Source organism: Canis aureus, chromosome 18, assembly GCF_053574225.1.
Source record: "Canis aureus isolate CA01 chromosome 18, VMU_Caureus_v.1.0, whole genome shotgun sequence".
Lineage (NCBI taxonomy): Eukaryota > Metazoa > Chordata > Mammalia > Carnivora > Canidae > Canis > Canis aureus.
Genome location: NC_135628.1, coordinates 60,842,110 through 60,866,476, shown reverse-complemented (window position 1 = coordinate 60,866,476; position 24,367 = coordinate 60,842,110). Strand labels below are relative to the sequence as shown.

Below are 24,367 nucleotides of genomic sequence, written 5' to 3'. Positions count from 1 at the left end.
CATAGATTTTCCTTCTCCCTAGTTCAGGGCTGACTTAGGCCTAGGAGACCTGACAGAGAAGATTCTTTCCCTGTCTCTTCTCATTCATTTCCCAACCTCTCTACAATTTCTGGGTTCCCCTCCCTTGTCCAATGTAAGTGTGGTGTCAAAGCAAAGACTGCCCTGCACAAAGCTGAACAGACAAGGAGGATTTATTGCAGAATCTCGCAGTAGGCCAGAGAGGCCAGAGCTCAGTCTGAGCTCAGAGAGTTTTTAAAAGCTGGAGTGGGGAGGAGTCTTAGGCCACCTGTGTTTGCTAATTGGCTTTACCCACTGGAAAAAATAACTTTTTCTTATCGTTACAGCAGGAAGTAGTTTTACAACATGGAGCAAGTCTCCCACCAGAGTTTGGTTCCTTTTTGTTGTTGTTGTTATGTCACTTTCATTTTATTTATTTATTTATTTATTTATTTATTTATTTATTTACTTATTTATAAATTTATTTTTTATTGGTGTTCAATTTGCCAACTTATAGAATAACACCCAGTGCTCATCCCATCAAGTGCCCACCTCAGTGCCTGTCACCCAGTCACCCCCACCCCCCTCCCACCTCCCCTTCCACCACCCCTAGTTTGTTTCTCAGAGTTAGAAGTCAGAGTTTGGTTCCTGATAGGTACTCTGTCTTCCTCAAGGAGCACATTTCGAAGGATGGCTCTCAATCCTCCAGACAGGCATTTTAGGTTGTGACGCTGGCAAGAGGCTTTTAAAAAGATTTACATGTTAACAGGACAGAGAAAGAATTTATAAATACGCATTTTTCTAAAGTGAATGTTCTGAGGAAAGAAAGGTCAGGGCCTCCAGTGAGGGAGGCTGTCTGAAGTTTAGTTGAGCCAAGGGGAAGGTGAAGGCTGTCTTTGCACATTGTTGTCCTCTGTCTCATCTAAGCCAAAATTTAGAGGCAACAGGAAGCTCCTTTTTCATCTCTAATGTCTTCTAATTGTTTACGTAGGCATTTCCGAATACAATTAATTTTGTAAATTGATTTTTAAGAACTTTTACCTAGGGAATGAATTTTATAAAGGAATTGTTTCCCCTTTATTATAGGTTTGGAAATAAAGTACCGATTTATAAATATAGTCAAAGGTAATGTTGTTTTCATTCTGTATGTTTTTTTCTTTTAGTTAGTTATTCATTTTCATCTCATAATGACAGAAATTCACTGACACTTTTTTTCTAGTACTTTTGAAATGTTATCTTTTATATTTAAATATTTAATGCCTCGGAATTAATGTTAGTGAATTCTGTGTCACAGGGTTCTAGTAATTGTCATTTATGATGTATTAGAATTACCAATAACATAGTGTTATGCTAGGATTTGCTCTTTGGCATAATTCTCTATCTATAATGATGGTTACCATAGACTCTGGAGATGGAGTACTCAGGTTCAAGATCCAGCTTTTTTGCCTTTGATCCTATATCCTTAGTGGATATTTAACCTCTTAGCACCTAGTTTACTCATCTGTAAAGTTGAGATAAAAATAGTACAATGGTAGGAAAAATTGTGATGATGTTCCCCCCAAGAGTCTCACCTTCTGGTTATTCCATCAAATGCTAACCTAGGTATCACTGTCTTGGGACTTTGCAGATAGAATTAAGGTTACTTATCAGCTGACATTAAGATAGAGAGGTTATCTTGAATTACACAGGTGAGCTCAAAAGTAGTTGCATGAGCCCTTAGATGCAGAAGAGGAAGAAAGAAGGAAGGAGGCAGCCAGAGATGCTTGTGTAAAGTAGAAGCAGGAGAGAGATTCCGTGTGTGAGAAGGACTTATCCCACAGTTGCTGACTGAACACATGTCAAGGAATGTGTGCAGCCACTAAAAGCTGAAAATGGTACTTGGCAGAGAGCCAGCAGGGAAATGGGGACCTCAGTCCTACAACCACAGGAAGTTAATTCAGCCAACATCTAAATGAGTTTAGAGGGTGATTCTTCCCTGAAGCCACCATTAAGGAATACAGCCCTGAGACACCTTGATTTTAGACTGGCAAAAATCTCATTGAACAACTAACCTACAGAAACTATGAATAGTAGGTTTGTTGTTTTAAGGCCCTAAATTTGAGGTGATTTGTCATGGCAGTGAGGGGGTTCAGGAAACACCCCACTCCACCTCCCCCTGGAATGTGCCTCTTTGTCATGTGGATTGTTTTGAGCTGAAGGCAAGTGAGAGCCTTTGGGTTTAAGAGAAAGTTTTGTCCCTCCCTTAACCACACAGAAGAATCTAAATTGAGGGTCTTTCCCAAAATAAGGGCTATTAACAGAGATAATTTTTATCTGAGACCCATTTGTATAGTAGGGCAAACATCTCATTACCAAACATCTGTTCTCCGTATCACCCTGTGAAATGCATTCCTTTCCTCTGAACTCTCAGGCCCCTACCCCTTCTCCTTAATTCAGAGTGATGTATATCCCTCATTTTATCTGTCTTTGGAATTTCCATATCTATACTAAATGTAATTGTCTCCTGTTAATCTCTCATTTCAATTGGATTCTTAATCCAATTCTAGGACCTTTGAGGGGACAGGAATTCTTGCTCCTCCACAGCAAAAATGGACAATGAACACAAGCACATAAGTGAAAGAATTATCATGCAAAAAAAAGAAAAGAATTATCATGCATATTAAACAAGTTCACTTGTGTTAAACACTAGGATAGTACCTAGCAGGAATTAAGTGATAAATTCTGACTTTCATTAAACTACTCCATATATTATTTCATTCTTGCACATCAGGTCTTATGTAGTATATTGTTAGAATGCATATCAATAATTTGGTATAAAATATACTCATATTGGGTTTTCATATATAGTTTTTAAAATTTTTTTTTTAATTTTTATTTATTTATGATAGTCACAGAGAGAGAAAGAGAGGCAGAGACACAGGCAGAGAGAAGCAGGCTCCATGCACCGGGAACCCAACGTGGGAATCGATCCTGGGTCTCCAGGATCACGCCCTAGGCCAAAGGCAGGTGCCAAACCGCTGCGCCACCCAGGGATCCCTCATATATAGTTTTTTTTTTTTTTTTTTTTTTATGATAGTCACACAGAGAGAGAGAGGGAGGCAGAGACACAGGCAGAGGGAGAAGCAGGCTCCATGCACCGGGAGCCCGACGTGGGATTCGATCCTGGGTCTCCAGGATCGCGCCCTGGGCCAAAGGCAGGCGCCAAACCGCTGCGCCACCCAGGGATCCCCTCATATATAGTTTTTAAATATGTTCTCAGATAGCCTTACTCATTTATCATTCCTCATTTTTTCAAATTTAAATCACCATTGGCATTTTTATTAGAAATACTTTAACATGTATACAGCTGATTCTACTTTCTGTTTGATTCTATTTATAAAAATAAAAGTTTTTAGCCAGACTGTTGTAATTGAACACTTATTACTATGTGCTCTCTCAAGAATTATTTTTGTAATTTCTCTTACTCTTACATTCATTTATATTATTTAGATCAGTTTTTCTTTTATTTTCAAGGATACATGTTACCCTTTAGTCGCATTTCATTCCCTGTTCTTTATACCTGTTATTTATTGTTGCATTATCAATAGCCTATATTTAATGTTCTTCTATTTTAAATATTTGTCTTTATTCTTTGGATTATAAGGGACATTCCTACAGTTCTCATTAGTATGACTAATTAAATTTTATATTGTTTTCATTAAAAAATAGGTCAAGTTTTACAAATGTTAAATTGTCTTATAATATTTTCATATCCCAGTGAGAGTGTCCCTCCCCTCCTCCCCACCTCCCCATGCTTTGTTACTGTCACTTACATTTTTCACTTGAGTTAATTGTTATCTCATCTCTTATCTATTTTATATGGTCAATATTTTCTTAAATTTTTAGGAGAACTCAATTATATTTTTCATATTTTTCTTCACTGCTATTTTACTTGTTATGTTGACTTTTTCTCATTGGCTTTATTAAGGAGTTCAGATGTTCTTTGTTTCCCAGTCATTAAATGGGGAGAGCTCCGACTTGGCTCAGGTTTTGACATAAACAGAATAGGTAAATTATTTCTGCTCTTCTAATTCTTCAAGTCAGAAATGAATCTGGATTGTAAAATGTGTCCCCAACTAGTATTCTACTGAAATGAAAGGGGGGAAAAAAGAAATGAAAGGGCTTTCCTTTTTTTTAATGACAGGAATTTATTACTGGAATATTTGAAACAGTTCCTTCCTTTTCAGAAACAGTGCATGAGCATCTGTAACCCATTACACACCAACACTCCAGCTTTTTCTATCTCTGTCCTCCCTGTGATGAACCTCACATCTTAAGGTCTAACAGGTCACTGGATGTCCAGTGCAGCCCTGAAATGGAAATGAATGAGAACTAGAGCATCCAATGTGGTTCACATTCTTGGAAAAACAAAACAAAACAAAATTTAAAAAAACAGAGGCTACTCCTGTAAGGTATATGGATGTAAGTTTTGGCAAGAAAATGGAACATATATTTCTCCTTTCTGGTCTGGGAAGACTTGTTTTCTCTGGGATTGGATGGAAATCTGCCATCATATTCTCAACACCTTTCATTTTTTTGTGTTAAGGTCCTATCTCTGCTATGGTTGGTGACAATTTCTTTGGGACCTGGGAAACTCTTGACGAGAGGTTCAGGTTTTAGTAGTTTGTATTTGTTCTTGTTTCAATTGTTTTTAAGAAGGGAAGAGAGAAAAAAAAAAAAAGAAGAAGGGAAGAGAGAGAGTGAGCATGTGCATGCACATGCAGGGGAGAGAGACAGGGAGAGAATCGTAAGCAGGCTCCCTGCCGGTGTGGAGACCTACACAGCTAGATCCTACCACCCTGAGATCATGACCTGAGTGAAATCAAGAGTCAATCTTTAATGGACTGAGCCACCCAGGCACCCCCAGTTTTTAGTAGTTTTATAACATTGCATCTTTTTTCTGTGTTTTCATGAGTATTTCATGAGAAATAGGGAACTCAGCAGCCCTTGTTGGAAGTCATTATTTCAAACTGTAGAATTTCTTTATTTTTGCTGTATATTTCATTAAAGCAACTGGTACTAGAAAATCATCTAAGATTTTGGCAATAGATTGACTTTGGCTTTTCCTTGTAAAGATAAAATTTGGGTACTATTCTGTATTTTCTCAGATACTTGAAATATTTTGTGAAAACTAGGCAATGAAATGTCTGGTGACTTCTTAAATTCTGACTTTTACTTTGGATTTTTTATGAACACAAAATAAGCCAACTCAGCTTTCCATATTTTTTCAAATTATTTGGTCATAGCAGAGAAGATATTTTTACAATACTGTTTAGTCACACTTCTCAGGGGAGAAGTTCTCTATAGTTCTGTGTCAGTAGTAAACCAGCATAAGCCGACAGATAATGATGTGACTACCCCAGGGCAATGCAACCACAGAAAGGAATTCTCTATGTATGTGAACTGGAAGACTACATTTAGACAGTTATTAAACTCATTTATTAAACTCATTTTGAACAGTTGACATCATGAAATCTCAAATGTTTTGAGCTGTTTTAAGTAGGTCACAAAACTGTGTCTTACCCAACTTCTCCATTCCTATTATTGTTTTTCCATCTTACTCTTTTGAAAATAACTGACTTTCATGCAACCCTTTATCTTTTTTAAAAGCTGAAAGAGGGCCTTTATAAGCAGTGGAGTAGGAAAAAAAAGGAAAGAAAAAGCTTCAAAGGAAAACTGAAGCACAACTTGAAACTGTGTCACAGGGCTGGGAGCTGCTGAAACACGCAAAAAATGTTTTCAGACTTAAGGCCAGCTGCCTGAACAGAGCATGACTTCTCCAGTAACTTCTTTGGAGGGTTATAAGCAGCAATGCCCTCACTGAATCACAGCTTCGAACCCCTGTTGAGGAGGTGTCTCTCCTTTCGATCAGTGTTAACGGGGGTTGACAACAAGCTGGCTAGCTTTTGAATCATTCCACTAAGGTTGTCCTGTTTGTGTATCTGTACTCCTGTCCTGGCCCTGTTCCCTTTTCTAGAATCATGAAACAAAGGAAGGAGAAAAGAGAATATATCAAGGTTTTTGATGGAAGAAACCATTCAGTGCTATCCTCTTCTCTTTCCTCAACTTGGACCCAGTCCAAGTCACAACCACAATATTTAGATGTGAAATGTCATTGATAATGTGAAAAAAATATGCTGTAGTCATATAAACAGCACACTCAGTAGAGTTCTCTCATGTTTGCAGGGCATGATCTTTATCTATTCATAAACAACAGATTACTGATTGCTTTAGACAACAACCACCTGAATATGCCTCACTGTTTTGTAAGGTATGAATATGGGCACAGCTCCTGGGTGGTTTTCCTGTTTCATGCCCTAGCAATGCCCCAGTGGTAGTATCTGGCTGGTGGTTAGATGGATCTGGATGGTTCAGGATGGCTTCACTCCTCTGTCTGGCACGTAGGGGAGGAAAGACTGAAGGCTGAGCTCAGAACCCCTCTTCCATATAATTTTAGGGCCTCCCTAGATGGTCTTCCCAGCTAAGTAGTTGGACATTTGGACATCTTTTATGGTAACTCAGGCTCCAAAAGGCTAAGATGGAAGTTGCTACATGTTTTAGAGTGTGAGCACAGACCTCTATTGATCAAAGCAGTTTTGAGCCAGCCCAGATTCAAAGGAAGTAAGAATAGACTCCAACTTTCCCTGAAAAAGAAAATTAAAAAATGTGTGGCATTCTTTTATACACCTCAGGACATGATACATACTCGGTGCTTAATACCAACATATGGAATATTTCATGTCCTTCACTTCACTTCCATCTGTGCATTCAACTCAATTCAGCACTGGGCAGACAAGAATTCACATTCAAATTTAGAGACCCCGTATTCCCTGTTCTGTGTACACATGTGCATGCGAGCAGGTCGCTGGCCCTGGCCCTTCTCTTTGTTCCTCTCTCTCCATGTCATCTGTGTTAGAGTGAATTTGAGCAGCTAGCCTGACTTCCAAAACATTTTAAAGTGTTGTGTGGTAAGAGGTGAGGAAGATAATTTCTCTCCAGGAAACAATATGGCACAAGTGCCATATATTCAGCAGTGGGTCAACCAAGTGTTACTTCAGGATTATAAATGAGAAACAAATTGCCAGTGGATGATGAACTGAGGCCTGACCTCTCCAAGCCCATCGTGGGCTTTCTCCTCGACAGGACATATTGACGGGAAGGACAACAAAACCAGAGCTAGTGAAATTGGAAGTGATAGGACGTCACATGGGGGTGGGGATAGCCAGGTTTTCTTATTTGTTTTCCTGACTATAATCGAATACAATTATGCGACAGAAAGACCAAGGGAGGGAGGGAGGTGGGCAAGGAAGGAGACAAGAAGGGGAAAGCCGAAAGCAGGGTTGGGGTGGGGGAGATGAAAGATACAGAAGATGAAAAATTGCTGGAGGAAAAAAACGGTTCTCCTAGTTAATTTCTTCAGCTCAGACCCAAATTAACTGTGTCCTATCAAGTATCCCTCAATACAAAATAAGCTTTATTTCTGTGCTGGCTATCCCTAAGTAAAATATTTTGAGCTGTTATAACTATTAGAAGGCAAGAATTGTTTCTTTTGTTTGCTTATTCCATGGCCTTTTCAGTATCTGACACAGTATGGTAGGAACTGTGTATATAATAAAACCAGGTTACATGAAAGAAAATATGACCAAATCTAAACATGCAACCAGATTAAGATATAATGAATGGATCACATGTACTGGCTTTATTGTTACATTAAACGCACCAATATACATCACCTTTGTAGATATGATCTAAGTAAAATTATTGAAATAATTAGATATTTGTGAATGGCCATAAGGTCCGTTTACACTTCTTTTTTTTTTTTAAGGCTTTATCTATTTATTCATGAGAGACAGAGAGAGACAGAGACACTGGCAGAGGGAGAAGCAGGCTCCATGCAGGGAGCCTGACATGGGACTTGATCAGGGTCACACCCTGAGCTGAAGGCAGACGCTCAACTGCTGAACCACCCAGGAACTTCTTTTACATAAAAAAATAAATCTTAACCATTCTATCAATACCACCCAATTATATACTCATTTGCTTTTTTTTTTTTATGGTCCCTCTTCCCCCATTAAAATACCATCCACAAGAATGAGGATTTTGTTTTGTTGATCATTATTTCCTAAGCAGTTAGAACTCTTTCCCAATGAAAGGTGCTCCATGAATATTGGATGAATAAACAGACACAATATAATAGTTACAAAGTCGAGAGGGCAGATGCTATCGATGAGCCAGCATGTCTGCCTTGGGCCATCTGAGGCCTCTGGTAGCTAGAGACAGTTTGCAGCATTTCTTAATCAGAAGCCCTGGTCTGTCTCCCTTCTCTGCCTGAGAGCTTTCTCCACCACTAAGGGAGCTTGCTCTCCACCATCAGATGCAATTCTGTAGCTTATGCCCTTGTGAGCAATGCTCCCCCTGGGGCAGGATGAGAGTTAACAGGAGAGTGTGAGAGTTGGCCTGCTTCCAGTAGGTAAGAGAGTCCTGGGGTGAGTTTCACAGTGCTGCTCAGAGGGCCCTACGGCCAGGCAGGATGGTGCCGTCCTTGCTCTTAGGAGCAACTTCCTCATGAATACATTCACTGTGGGCTCTTCTCTGTCCCACTCTCCTCTCTCTCTACTTGGGTTTCTCAGGACTACACTTTGGAGAACCCAAACTATGGACACTTAAAAGTCATTAACGAGCAAGTGTGTAATGATTAAACTTTTTTATTTTGTTATTTGTCTGAATCAAGGGGAAAAAAAACAACAAATTCAGGAGTCATTAAAATTATGCATCAAAACAACTCAGTCAATACTTACAAAGTACTAATAGATTTCAGGCAGGTTTTGTCCAGGAGTGTGTATTCATCCTTATGCTTTATGCCAGTGCCTACATCCCTGCCACTCCTAAGTACCTTTCTAGGTTTAAGTTGTAGAAAAGAACTCATCTTAAGTAAAGCATAGATAATCTTATTTCATGTTTAACAGTTATTTTTCCTGGAACTTCTAAAATTACAGTTCTTTTTTTAATTTATTCATTTATTGGATAGAGAGAGAGAATGAGCACAAGCAGGGGGCAGGCAGGGGGAGAAGTAGAAGCAGGTACCCTGAGAAAGAGGGAGCTTGACGTGGAACTCGATCTCAGAACCCTGGGATTATGACGCGACTGGAAGACGTTCAACAGACTGAGCCACCCAAGTGCCCTACATTTCAAGATAAGCAGTTAAAACACGGAAGAGTGACCTTTTTTTGTGTGTATTATCAATAAGAATCTTTAGGCTTTGTGTATAATCCTTCCAAGTGTCATTTTGAAGAGTATTTGTTTTCTAGTGAATTTTTCAAATACATTCCATCTGTGAAACATCTCTTTTTGAAAAGACGACCTTTAAACATGAAGTTGAAAAGAAATTTGTGATAACTAATTTTACCATTAAATGAGAAACATCAAAACTGATATATTTTTATTGCTATATTACTTAGCAATAGTACTTTTTGATGTTTGGCATATTGATCTTTTTTTTTTAAGATTTATTTATTTATTCAGAAAGAGAGAGAGAGGCAGAGGGAGAAGCAGGCTCCATGCAGGGAGCCCGACATGGTACTCGATCCGGGGCCTCCAGGATCACACCCTGGGCTGCAGGCGGTGCCAAACTGCTGCGCCACCAGGGCTGCCCCTGGCATATTGATCTTGTGTGATTTAGCAAAATCACATAAAATGAGATCCATCCTTTTTGTTACCAAAAACATACTACTCGCTAACCTATGTGAAAAGAAAGTGAAAAAGAAGAGAGATTATGAGAAGGTTGTATCTTAGCACCTCTCTTTGTATGTGCCATGTAAGAAGGTCGCATTAAAATTGCTACACCTTATTGCTAAATCAGATGACCATAATGAGTTATTTGGTGTTTATATAAGCCTCATAATCACAGTGTTTGGAAAAAAAAATAGGCAAGTTTATTTCACTTTTATGTAATAGTTCTAAATTAATTGTCAACATTCACAAAACAATTTTGTTCTACATGGACACTTGGCAGCTTGGATATCTCCACGTCATGAAACCACATCCCATACAGCATTTCCATTGTCTCAAAGCTGAATCAGCTTGGTCCCTAGCAGCTCTGTCAGTGGAGAGGATAAGGCCACAATCCTGAGGACTCAACATGGAAGTGGAAAACATCACTTCTGCTCACACTCCATAGGTAATTTGCTTAGGTAGACACTCCTCCCTGGGAGGGAAGAGAGAGAAATATGTTGTTCCCATGTTCCCAGAAGGAAGGAAAGACAGGTTTTGGAGGACCGCTCACTACTCCCTAAGCAAACAGTTAAGGCTTTCGGTGTAATAGGTATACCTATTACAGGTATAAAAACATTTTGTGTGATTTTAGAATTCTTGAGATTGGTCTGTGTTTAAAAGGCGGTATCTGTAATATTCATTCCCATTGTGTGTGCCTAAGAAATGGTGTCTACCAGTCTTATGAACAAGGATTCTAGTTTTTAATGTATAAATTAAATCTAGTTTATGCCATGTTTTAATAAAATATCAATGCAAAACAATTAGTGACTTTTCACATTCAAAGAAATTTAGTGGCAAAAGGTCTCCTGTAGGCATGTCTAACTACTTGTGCACAGATTTATTTCAAAGTCGTTACAGAATCGTTCTGATTCATAACATTCTAGATTTTTGTCAAAGCTTAAAAATAGCAATTGCCATCATTGCACACATCCTTCCTTGGTGATGAAATCCATGACACCTTGCAAGTAGGTAAGGACAGCTTTTTTTTTCGATGACCGTATGCATAATATTAGTCACATAACAAACAAATAATCTTCAAATCCTCTGCTACTGCCATGCCTTTGAAAGCAGAAAATATCAATAATTTCATCTTCCAACACATCTTAACATATAGGTGGAGACATTGATTAGCCAGATGCACAACATGTTTAGAAACATTCACACTTTGAATACTTATCACTATAATTATAATTATTTAATAATTGTCTCAGCCTTCTGTTTCAGAAACATCAGTCTTCTTTGCATTGTTCTATTGTGTAGAGATTGAAAGCTATAGATTTAAAATTGATGATTTGTATACACTACTATAGCATTAATTTTACAAAATAGAGAGGCTTACATGAGCCAGCTTGATAATGGTGTCATCTAGCTTCGTGAAATAATTTCTCAAGAATACTTATTTATGAAATAAAGTAGATCTAATGCACATAAAAAATGCAGGGATATTTATCTATTTTGTATTATTTATTCATGATACTTCTCTTTTCCTCACTCTTGCCATGGTTTAATATGGAGAAAAAAAATTCTACTTTTCCAGTGAACTTTGCCTTGACCAGGTATTTTTTTTCCTTTTCCTTTTCTTTTTCTTTTTCTTTTTCTTTTTCTTCTTTTTCTTTTTCTTTTTCTCTCTTTTTTCTCTTTCTTTCTTCTTTCTTCCTTTCTTCCTTTCTTTCTTTCTTTCTTTCTTTCTTTCTTTCTTTCTTTCTTTCTTTCTTTCTTTCTTTTCTTTCCTTCCTTCTTTCCTTTCCTTTCCTTTCCTTTCCTTTCCTTCCCTTCCCTTCCCTTCCCTTCCCTTCCCTTCCCTTCCCTTCCCTTCCCTTCCCTTCCCTTCCCTTCCCTTTCCTTTCCTTTCCTTTCCTTCTTTCTTTCTTTCCTTCTTTCTTCTTCTTTTTTTTTGCCACTGGAATGCAAATAGAACAGATTTACCATTACCGAGCAGAGGTTTTTAGAGATGTGTGTTTCCACTCACCACTCTGGGAACACATCCCATGTAAGATAGGCCCCTTCATCCTGGATCCCAAAGTGAGGAAACACACAGAGGAGTGTCTCATCCAGCTTGCATCCTACATCCAGGTCCAGCAACGATAAACCCAGTAGAGTGCTCAAGAGTCATAATAGACTCTCAGACGCTGAAGCAAGACATAAATGCAAGGCATTATGAACATCGAAGTTGCCAGCGGAATATTGTGTATGATCACGACAGAACCAGACTGATGCCAAGAGTGGCACCAGATGTAGAATGTTGCCAGGACAAAACCTCAACAGCGTGGTATTTGCATTAGAGACTCATGGTTCAGGCATTCGGCTGTTATTGCAGATGCACAATATTCAGCCCATGTAAAATAGTGGGATGAAATTTGGTAAAACTGTCACCTGACATAACTTTGGGGTAGAACTGTTCCAAATGAGCCCTGGAACAAGGGCACAGGAGTTCCCTGAGCTGGAGTGGTTTCTGCTTGTTCTGAGCAGAAACAGGAAGAGGCACTGTATGTTTCTGTTTACTCCTCTGAATCCTTCCTCTTCCCTGAAACCCCATGTCCCAGAGGAGAGGAGCTCCTTCAGGTTGTGTCCTAGAATGAGGAGACTTTAATCCCACACTTAATCTGTGGCTAATCACAGCTAAATCTAGCAGAGGTCATCTCCGCAAATTACAGCATATAGTTTAGTAGAGAAGCAGCCAAAAATGCATAGACCTGTGAGTCATTAACATTTGTCACTGTCACTCACTGGTTTCCAGGGTTATTATATGCATATGGCAGGGCAGATATAGACAACTAGATTTTCCTTTACACTGTCAGAAATATATTGTTTGTCATTAAAATATTTTGAAAAAAAATGCTTTGATTTTTTTCTTTTCTACAATATTTTAAAGTATTCATGAAATGGTTGCATTTATAATCCATCTAAATGTTCATCCTTTTATAGTTTTGTATTATATTGCTTCCCCATGTCTTAGAATCATCATATAGTCTTTTTTTTTTAAAGTTCTATTTTGCCTAATGTATGTGTCTGGGATATCAGACTTCAGATTCTTTTTTTTTTTTTTTAATTTTTATTTATTTATGATAGTCACAGAGAGAGAGAGAGAGGCAGAGACACAGGCAGAGGGAGAAGCAGGCTCCATGCACCAGGAGCCCAACGTGGGACCCGATCCCGGGTCTCCAGGATCACGCCCTGAGCCAAAGGCAGGCGCCAAACGCTGCGCCACCCAGGGATCCCTAGACTTCAGATTCTTTTTTTTTTTTTTTTTTTTTAATTTATGATAGTCACGGAGAGAGAGAGAGAGAGGCAGAGACACAGGCAGAGGGAGAAGCAGGCTCCATGCACCAGGAGCCTGATGTGGGATTCGATCCCGGGTCTCCAGGATCGCGCCCTGGGCCAAAGGCAGGCGCCAAACCGCTGCGCCACCCAGGGATCCCTAGACTTCAGATTCTTAAAGGGAAAAATTAATTGTTTTTTTTTTTTTTTTTGGAAAAATTAATTGTTGATTACAATCAGCAGTTGAGCCAATTAAAAAAATAATTTCTGCTAAAATAGTTGGTGTTTAAATTGCATATAATATTTCACTAAAGGAATACATCAATAATTTACCTAGAGATAATGTTTTAGCAAGCAATGTTTAAAAGAATTTAGACTAATGAATTGCATAATCATTCACAAAATCAGTCATTATCGATCAAAGATTCCTTCAATAATTTGTCTAATGTTCAGATTTTAGATTTGTAATTACAAGGTTTTTTTTTTAATTTATTTATTTATGATAGTCACAAAGAGAGAGAGGCAGAGACACAGGCAGAGGGAGAAGCAGGCTCCAGGCACCGGGAGCCCGACGTGGGATTTGATCCCGGGTCTCCAGGATCGCGCCCTGGGCCAAAGGCAGGCGCCAAACCACTGTGCCACCCAGGGATCCCTAATTACAAGGTTTTAAGGGCTACTCCAATCAGCTGTATAAATCCATAACTTTCCCAAAAAGTAAAATATTGTATACTAAATCAGACTTTCTATGATGATTAGAAAGGTAAATTTATTTCAAAAATCAATGTGTTTGTAGCTGATATGCAGTATTTTGATCTAAATTCCATGCTAAAATAAAAGTTGGTAATATTATTATATAATAATAGTTTTGAAGCAAGCAGACCCAGTCAGAACCCAGGAGCAGGTCCCACAGGACTAGCCAAGCGGGTCTTTGGCTGCGTGTAGGGGAGGACTCAAACATGAGCCAGAGGAACTGAAAAGAGAGGTTATCGTGTAGTGTAAACGACAGGTATAGCAGACAGAGTGTCTGGACTTGGAAAGGAGAGTGAATCTTGATGTCATGTAGAGCTAAGGGGTTATATTAGGAAAGGTTCGAGGGTACACATTCCTCCAGGAATTCAGGGTAGGTTCCAATCAAGGGCAGATGTGAAGTGAACAATAGGTGCTACTCCATAAATAATCAAAGCATTGATGCCAGTATCAGCCCAGGTTGGTTTGAAGCTAAGTCCTGGAACGTGTTTGGGATCTGGCTCTTGTTAGGTGTTATCAGGTGTTTGGGGCCTAGGGCAAAATTCAGAGAATGATTAACTTTCTTGCTTCCCCTGGAAGTGGGGTCTGCCAAAGAGGCAAAATGTGGAACATGAATAAATGGGGCCTAGCAGAAAACCAGCAGAGAGGGAGCTGGAGTCCCGTCTGCCCCCCCCCCCCCATACTAGTTTTGACTCTTTCTTGTAAAATGATCCCTGAATAACTTCTGTGTCCTTTTTGAGTAACCTGATTTTCCTGAAGGTCCTTTTGTTAAGTCATCCCTACATTGAGTCAATCCAGTACCTCTTTCACTTATAAAATATATCTCAGTCTATTACTTATCGGTTGTGCAAAGTGAAGAAAAAATTCATTTTTGTCATATTTCCTCATTTAAATGTGGACAATAATATTCTCATGTAGTTACTGTGAATAAAATTTTTTAACACAAAACAGAGTATCCAGTATATAATAAGTATATAAATGTTTGTGCATTTCCACGTCACTGAGAAATCCCCACCTCTTCCCTGTGTAATCACCTATCTTGTTTCCAGAAGTCTTCTTTATTCATAAAAATGAATTTTCTCTTTGTACTTAGCAATGCCTACGGGTAGTAGACAAAATATGTCCTTATACAAAGGAAAGCAATGTGCGTCCGTATACATACCAGTTATAATTCTCAACATTGATATAAGTAGCTATACTCTTAGAGAATTATACATGGATATGTATGTGCACGTGCCTGGGTGCATTTATCTACATGTTCAGATTAGTAGAGAAGAGGGAAAGGATATACTTTGTAATAGACAATATAGCCTCTGTTGGAGTATAGATGATAAATAATAATAACGTGTGGCCTTTGAGTCATTTTGGAAGTCACCCTTCTTCTCAAATATAAGGGAATCAAGTCAAATTCTTTAATTTGGAAAAATTTTTAAAAATTTGACGACAATTAAGACTCATGTTTCTAACAAGGGCCCATTTGTTGGGCTGTCACAATAAAAATTAACACCAGCATTTATGAGGCCCTGGCTCTTTTCTCCTGGAGGAACTATCTTGCCCATTGTTTGTCATGACCCCTGGCTCTACATGTCGAGAAACTCTTCTTTCTCTGTTGTGCTCTTTGGTCACAGCTTCTGTGAACGGGTATTCTGGGGCCCTCCATCCTTGGTATCATACTCCCTCTAAAGACTACTGCTTATGGAAGACTAATGGTCTGTGATTCCAAAAGTCAGTGGTGCGTTTAGTTCAACCTCATGGTTTCTTTGCTAACAAGATCCCTTCACAAGTTCAAGTTCGCTAGACATTGCATTTGTCACTAATGGCAGGCAGTTTTCCCCAATCATATGTATCAAATCTGCTTTATTTTCTGCTGCTTTGCTCCCATGTGCCCCACCTCAATTCAGTTCTCAAATTTGAGCACTCTCTCCTGCTCCCTTCCTCCCTCCCTCTCTCTCTTCTCTCTCTCTCTCCCTTTCTCTCACACTGTCCAATAGAGATATTTTACTGAAACTCTGGATCTGGGATCCCTGGGTGGCGCAGCGGTTTGACGCCTGCCTTTGGCCCAGGGCGCGATCCTGGAGACCCGGGATCGAATCCCACATCGGGCTCGCGGTGCATGGAGCCTGCTTCTCCCTCTGCCTGTGTCTCTGCCTCTCTCTCTCTCTGTGTGTGTGACTATCATAAATAAATAAAAATTAAAAAAAAATTTAAAAAAAAAAAAAAAAAGAAACTCTGGATCTTCCATTGTTTGGAGTTAGAATCGGTGGCTTCAGCTTAGAAAGCCCTTCATCCCTTCATCTGTGCCCGCCAGCTGGCCAGTTCGTTTAGGTATAAACCCGTCTCTTCCCACATGGGTTTTAATCCATCCCACAGAAGCTCGCACAACCTAGCAAGGGTTCATATTCTGAGTCCTGTTTCTAGTTTCTCCCCTGGAACTTTGACCCAGCAAATACATGTGGGTTTTTTTGTTTGTTTGTTTGTTTGTTTGTTTTCTTTTTTCTTCCTTGTTGCAGATGATTAAGTAAATCTTTTCTGTTACAAACATGGATTACTGTTTTTAAAGTCTCCAGTATTAGTTTTCTCACTTTTTGCCATGCAGCTGTTAAGTCAATGCCACATATTTTTGGGGTTGGCTAAGACAGAGCCCTGCTTCAAAAAGTTGCATTCTCTGTGAGCTAGGATCCTAATTTTCCGTATTGTTAGGAACTATATTTAATAATGAGAAAGCAAAACTATCCATCCAATGGCCTCCATCCTGGTAGTTCAAAGAAGTCAAAAGGAATGTTCAAGAAACCAATTATTTAGTGATAAGTATGTAAAAACTGCAAAATATGAGAGGCAACTTGGGAAGTAATGGGAATGAAAGACAGCAAAGGTGACATCCCACTGAAAGAAGAGAGAAACAAACGAACAAAAAATATTAGCCCTTTGAAAATACCTGCATTGCACTTTCTTAAATTATGAGTTGGATATGATGCTTAAATAACTAAGTCTTCCTCCAGATATCAAGGAGGCAGATGAAAAAAAAGAAAGCCTTCAAATAGAATAAGTAGATTGTTTGCTTATTACGCCAACAACTTTAGAAGGTCCTGACTTTTTAGAAAGAATAATAAGGGATCCCTGGGTGGCGCAGCGGTTTGGCACCTGCCTTTGGCCCAGGGCGCGATCCCGGAGACCCGGGATCGAATCCCACATCGGGCTCCCGCTGCATGGAGCCTGCTTCTGCCTCTCTCTCTCTGACTATCATAAATAAATAAAAAATTAAAAAAAAAAAGATTAGAAAGAATAATAAGTAACAAATAAGTTGTTTAGAAATGGCTAGTAGTACCATTCTCTGTGAACCAAATAAGGACAAAAACATTAGTTACGGCGTTCTTACGCATATAGTTGTATATATAACATGGGATTAATTAAAGGCACCTAGGGCATTATTCAAAGGTGGAGAGAGGCAAGTTTGAGGGAGGACCCCCTAAATATAAACAGAGTAGAGAAAAGGAAATTAGTCTGTTAAAGCAATGAGCTTCAAGAAATTGATTTTTACTAATGATAACAAATAGAAATGTTCTCAGGAAAGCAAGTTCAAAAGGTAAATGAGTCCTGGAAATCACAAAGCCGACTTTCGGAAATCATTTCAGCTGTACTTTCTAAAAGTTTATATTGAATAAGAAAAAGAATGAAAATAAACCATCCAAACTCATAGCTACATAATACTGTGAAATTTAAATCTGATAACATGGACATAAGGAAAGAACAATCAGGATAAAGGTAGTTCAAAGATATGCTTCTCCCAGAACACAAGGCAGAGGAACATCCTTTAAGATGTATTTTGTATTTAGGAAGAGATAACCAAAATAAAGCATCAGTACTGTCCTTTAAAGTAAACGATATGTGGGAAACGAACTAGGGGTGGTGGAAGGGGAGGTGGGCGGGGGGTGGGGGTGACTGGGTGGCGGGCACTGAGGTGGGCACTTGATGGGATGAGCACTGGGTGTTATTCTGTATGTTAACAAATTGAACACCAATAAAAAATAAATTTATTAAAAAATAAATTTGATACTGGTGGAGCAATTAAAGTGTATAATCCTTTTTATATATTTTTTCCTTTTTATATTTTATTTACATTTATTTTATTTTTTTCCCATTGCTAACAGTAATACGTGCAGATCATGACCTGAGCCCAATGCAGACACTCAACCATCTGAGCCAACCTGGGTGCCCCAAGTATAATACTTTAATATATTATTGGATTTTATATACAAATAGTTTGTTGAGAGCTTCTGCATCTGTATTAAAGAAGGATATTGACTATGGTTTTCCTTTTTTGTAATGCATTTCCCTGCTCTGGTTATTAGTAGGTCATCAAATTATTTAATAGCTATAGGTCCATTTCAATGATTGATTTCTCCTTGTTTGAGTTTTGGTTTGTGCTTTTCAATTATTCTATTTCATCTATATCATTAAATTTGAGGGCATGGAACTATCTGTATTATTCCATTATAATCCTTTTAAGGTCCATGAGATCCGAAGTGATGACACTTTCTCATTTCTGATATTTGTGATTTATGTCTTCTCTCCTTCATTTTTGTTAGACTGCCTATGGCTTTTCAATTTTCTTAGTCTTCTCAAAGAACTACCTTTTGATTTTGTTGATTTTCCTCATTATTTTCTTGTTTTCAGTTTTATGTATTCTGTAACTTTTATTATGTCTTCTCTTCTGTTTGCTTTAGATTTAAAATTGTTCTTTTACTCTCATTTCCTGAGGAAGAAGTTTAGGGTATTGATTTTGGATCTTTTTTTCTGATATGATGTAAATTTCCCTCTAAACACTGCTTTTGCTGCATCACACTCATGTTTTTAATATGTTTACATTTTTCTTACATTCAAAATATTTTTTTTCAAAATATTTTCTAATGAGAATTTTTTCACTAAGTCATGTGTTGTTTGGGCAGCCTGGGTGGCTCGGCGGTTTGGCGCTGCCTTCAGCCCAGGGCATGATCCTGGAGACCTAGGATCAAGTCCCAGGTCAGGCTCCCTGCATGGAGCCTGCTTCTCCCTCTGCCTGTGTCTCTGCCTCTCTCTGTGTCTGTCTTGAATAAATAAATAAAATCTTAAAAAAAAAAAAAAGAAATGTGTTGTTTAATCTCCAAATATTTTGGGATTTTCTAGCTGTCTTTATGTTTTGGGTTCTAGTTTAAATCCAATGTATTCTGAGGACATTGTATGATTTCTGTTCTTTTAAATTCATTGAACTATGTTTAATGGTATGGGACATGGTCTATCATGGTGAATGTTCCATATGAACTTGAGGATAACATGTCCTTTGCTTCTGTTGGATGAACCTTTCCATATGTTCAGATAGCAGGCATTTTCTCTGCTTCCCTTGAACCAACCAAGATCAACAATTATATGGCTGCTAACCCTGTCATCTCTCTCATCACCCCCTATTTCCTTGCCTCATTGAGAGATTGATTCCTTCAAAATTTCTTATCTATATAATTCCTCAGGGAACTATCTCTTTTGTTTATCCTTAGAATCTTTTGAAATCAAATGGAATCATTCTAGACCATGCACTGATATATCTTTTGTTTCAATTAAGGCATGTTAGGTTTTTCAGAAAAAGCAGACTCCTGTCTTTGGAGTATGGCCGATACTGTTGGTTCTACAGGACTGTCCGACATCCACAATGATAAGTAGGTCGACATACTGTGTCAGATCTTTCAAAGAGTTTTGTCAGGCTGGGCCACTCACATGAAAATTGTTTAGCGTGACTCTAATAGGAATAATTTTCTAAAAAACATTCTAAAATAAAAATATTTGAAAAAAGTCTATTAAAAGTAGCACAGCTGTGGGCTAAGTGTATAGCAGTTCAATAAAATGTGTTGATAAACTGGTGGGGCTGCATAATTGGTAATTGGAAAATGTATTATAAATTAAGCAAACACCTTATTATATATCTATCATAAAAACCAATATTTGAAACAACCATTTTATGTTTTGTATGAAACATTTGTTATAATGGATGTAATTTAAAAGAAGTAGAGACAGTGATGAGGTAACAAGGTTTATATGATCTTGGGATCCTTTCCCTCTAATTAATTAATTTTTTTTTTAGAGGGAGAGAGAGGCGTGCATATGCATTTATGAACAGATGGGTGGAAGGGGAGAGGGAGAGAGAGAATCTTAGGCAGGCTCCATGCTCAGCAGAGAGCCTGACATGGGGCTCTATATCAGGACTCTGAGCTCGTGTCCTGAGTGGGAATCAAGAGTCAGCCGCTTACCTGACCAAGCCACCTAGGTGCCCCACAGTATGCTTTTCTCTTAAGCAAATGTGCTCAACAATCATTTATAACATGCATATCTACCTCTTACAAACTGTAACTGTGATAGAAAACTATAAATGTAATAGAAATTCAAGCAGTTGGTAGGGGAAAAAAAGAAAAAGAAAAAGATCTCCGTAACATTTACATAATCTCCTGGTACTGAAGTGTATATTGTTTCAAATGACTGTTACTTAATAATCTATAAAAAGTCATCTGACTTCTCCATAGATTTTTCTCATGCCAAAGCCCATTAGAGTCTTTCCAGTGAAATATTAAACCCTTAGGTTATAAAACTTACAAATGAGCCATTACTGTGTATTAGGTCAGTACAGGTGTAAGTACAGGCCATCTCTTGGTTAAAATGGCTTTTAATATCTCAAAGATAAAAAAAGTCAAGCCTGCACTGCAACGATTTACTATAAAAGATGCCATAAAAATAAAATGCATACATTTTCAAGAAAAAAATAACTTCTGAGATGTTTGAAAACAATTTAAACTCTAAACATTTTAAAGGGCATTATATTTCAAAAAATATTTTGCAGCTATAAATTTTTTAGAAAGATATATATTTAGAGATTACTCAGATGCTATTCTAATTTATTCTGTTATGCGGGAACAAAACTGGAGGAATTATCCTAATTTATATCTAAGGCTGGAAGAACAAGACCAGAGATGAAGCTGGAAAAATATCAATGTGGGAAAAAGGAAAAGACACCGAGGAGTTCAGAGATCTGTGTCTTAGTCTGGGCTCTGCTGCTAACTAGCTGTTATCCTAGCAAGGCGGTTCACCTCTTGTGCTTTTGATCTCACTGTCTCTAAAACAAAGAGCTTATCGTATAATGTCTAAGGACAATCTCTGGCTAAATTAAGTACTTAATTGTAAGTGCCTTACTTAAAGGAAATTGAATTATAAATTCAAATACGATTTTTAATTAAATAAATAGATATGTTTAGAGTATCTAACACTACCAGTAGAGTGTCAAACTAAGAAAGCTCTCTAAGTAACCAGTATAGAAACGATATTATATCAAGTATTGATTCCCAGGGAAATAAGCAAATATAAGTTTGTGAATCAAAACTGAGGTTGACATTGAACTTCAGAAGTTAGAACAATCACAAAATTCCTAATTGCTTTGGTTAAATAAATGTGGTATTGGACCCTGGAATGATAAAAGGACCCAGGTAAAAACTAAGAAGCTATTAATGTTAAGTATGAACTTTAGTTAATATTAATGGATCTATAATATTTAATTAAGTATGATAAATATATATTACTAATGTAAGACGTTAGTAATAAAGGAAACTGAGCTTGAGCGTATGGAAACTGTAACACCTTCACAACTGTCCTGTAAATCTAAATGTATTCTAAATTCATTTTTTCCAAGTGAAAATTTTCTAGTTAGCCTAGCCAGTTAGTCAATTTTATTGAAATTTTCAGACAACTAGCCTTTGGCTTTATTTTTTTTTTCTGTTGTTTTAAATTTAGTTTATTTCTACATTTTTTTCTTTTATTGTTTCTTTTCTTCCTTTAGGCTTTAGGATTACCTTATTCTCATTTATCTGTTTTCCTAAAGGAAAGCCTAGATTACTAATTTTAGATCAACTTTTTTTCTGACATGTTTATTCCATGCTATAAATTTTCTTTTAACCACTGCCCTTGCATGCCACAGACTTGTGTGCATTGTATTTTTATATTCACTTCAAAAATTTTAATTTATATTTTGACTTTTTCTTTGATCTGTAAATTATTGGTAGTGCTGATTAATAGTTATCTAGAGGTTTTCTAGTTATCTATTTTTTTTTAATTTTTTTTTTTTTTTTTATTTATGATAGTCACAGAGAGAGAGAGAGGCAGAGACACAGGCAGAGGAAGAAGCAGGCTCCATGCACCGGGAGCCCGACGTGGGATTCGATCCCGGGTCTCCAGGATCATGCCCTGGGCCAAAGGCAGGCGCCAAACCGCTGCGCCACCCAGGGATCCCTCTAGTTATCTATTTTTGTATCTATTTTTGAGTCTTGTTTAATTCCATTTTGTTCTGAGAATGAACAGATTGGAGTAATTTCCAGTTTGTATAATTTGTATGCAATTTGTATAGTTTCTATTTTTAAATTTGTGAAAGTATGTTTCATGGCCCCAAAGGTGGCAAATCTTGGTTAGTATTTTATATGACTTGAGAATAATGTGAATATTGTATATTGTATATATTGTATATATTGTATATTCTGCTTTTGTTAGATTGAGTCCCTTAAAACAAGTATATTTATCTTGCTTTTCAAGTCATATATATCCTACTGATTTCTTTCTGTTTGGCCTTTAACTTACTGAATGAAAAGCACCAAAGCGTCCAACTAACATAGTGGATTTATCTACTCTATTTTTAGTTCTATCACTTTTTTCCTCATGTGTTTTGGCACTCTACTGTTGGGTTCATATACATTTTGTTTTATTTTCTTGGAGGATCAGTCCTTTATCATTATTTAATGTACCTCTTTATCATTGATAACGACCCTTGTTCAGAAGTCTGCCTTGTCTGCAACTGGTATAACTGATTCAGATTTATTTTGATTAATGTTGGCATAAAATATTTTTCTCCATCTCTTTGCTATCCTTGTATCTGTTTCCTTGTATTTAAGATGAATAAGTTACTTTTAGATGACATATAGGATCTTGGTTTTGTTTATCAATTCTGACAATTTGTCTTTTAATTGATGTATTTAGACCATTTATATTTAACTATTGATATAATTGAATAAACATATACCATATTTTAACTTCTGTATGTTGCATTTGTTCTTTGTTTCATTTCTCCCCCTTTTTCTGCTTTTTTTAAATTGAGCATTTTATAGGATTATCTCTCTTAGCACATCAAGTATACTGCTTTTAAAAAAGTTAGTGGTTGCTCTAGAATTTTCAATACACATATTTAACTACTCTAAATATACCTTCAAATAACATTATACTGCTTCACATATATAGTAAAAATACCTCAAATAGAGAATTCCTAATTCTTTCGGTTCATTTCTAGTAATATCACCATCATTCATTTTACTTATCCATGTGATATAATCCCCAAAACATTGCTACTAAAGTAAGCAATGGATTAAGATTATTAATTACATAAAATATTTCGCCTTCATTTACTCCTTCTTTGTGCTCTTTTTCCTTATACTGATCCAAGTTTTTGATCTATATGCTATTCTTTCTGCATTTAGAATTTCTTCTAAGATTTGCAGGGAAAGTCTGGTTAGCAATTAATTGCCTTAGTTTTTGTTTCATGAGAAAAATCTTTATTTCTCCTTCATAGGCATTCTTTTTCAAAATTTAGATATATCTATACATATTCTTAAATATTTCACTCCACTCTCTTCTTTCTTCCAAGATTTCTTATGAGAAATCCACTGTAATCCTATATTCGTTCTTCATGGGGGGAAGTGATTTTTTTTCCACCTGGCTTATTTTATTTTACTTTTCAAAGTAATGTCTACCCCTAGTATGGAGCTCAAACTCATGACCTTGAGATAAGTCATATAGTACCCTTAATCTGGCTCACTTTAAAATTTATCTTTATCTTGTCTGCAGTTGGATTATGATATGTTTGGCCATAGTAAGTTCTCTGTTTTAGTTTTAGTTTTGTTATTATCTATTTGTTTATGTTGTTTTTAGTATTCATTCTGTTTGGTGTTTGTCGGAGCTTCCTGGTTCTGTAGTTTGGTGTCTGTCATCAATTTTAGAAATTTAACCATTATTAGGTTTTTGTTTTTGTTTTTTCCAATTCTTTTTTCTCTTTCTTTTCTATTCAATAAATAAATAAATAAATATATTTATTACACATATTTTAGACTTTTGAAATTGTCCCAAAGTTTTACCTTTCCTCATTCTTTTTTCTCTTTATATTTCACTTTCATAGGCTAGCAAGGTATGAAGAGGGTGAGCATTCTCTAGTCTTCCAATTAAGTCTCATTATTTTAGTGGCCTGTTTTGTTAGAGCTATGAATTCCACATCTGTTTCTCTCCCTTCACCCCCCACCTGGCCCCCACCCCCCACCTATTTTCTTCTCTAGCTACAATGTTCCAGAACCCTGTGGCTCTGTTTTTCTCTCTTTAGTCGAAACATGAAGACTCTATGGGACTTAGATGAGGCTCAGAATTGTGCTCAAATTCTTTCCACAAGATAGTATGCCTTTGTTATGGTGAAGGCTCTGGACATATTGCATACTGACTATTCTTTCCTTCTCTC

At 37.3% G+C, this 24,367-nt stretch overlaps 1 long non-coding RNA gene across 1 annotated transcript in view; it reads right to left on the bottom strand.

Annotated features, from left to right (window-relative positions):
- The window catches only part of LOC144289221 (uncharacterized), a 52,976-nt gene that overhangs the window by 4,053 nt on the left and 24,556 nt on the right, over nt 1–24,367 (bottom strand). The window lies entirely within an intron of this gene.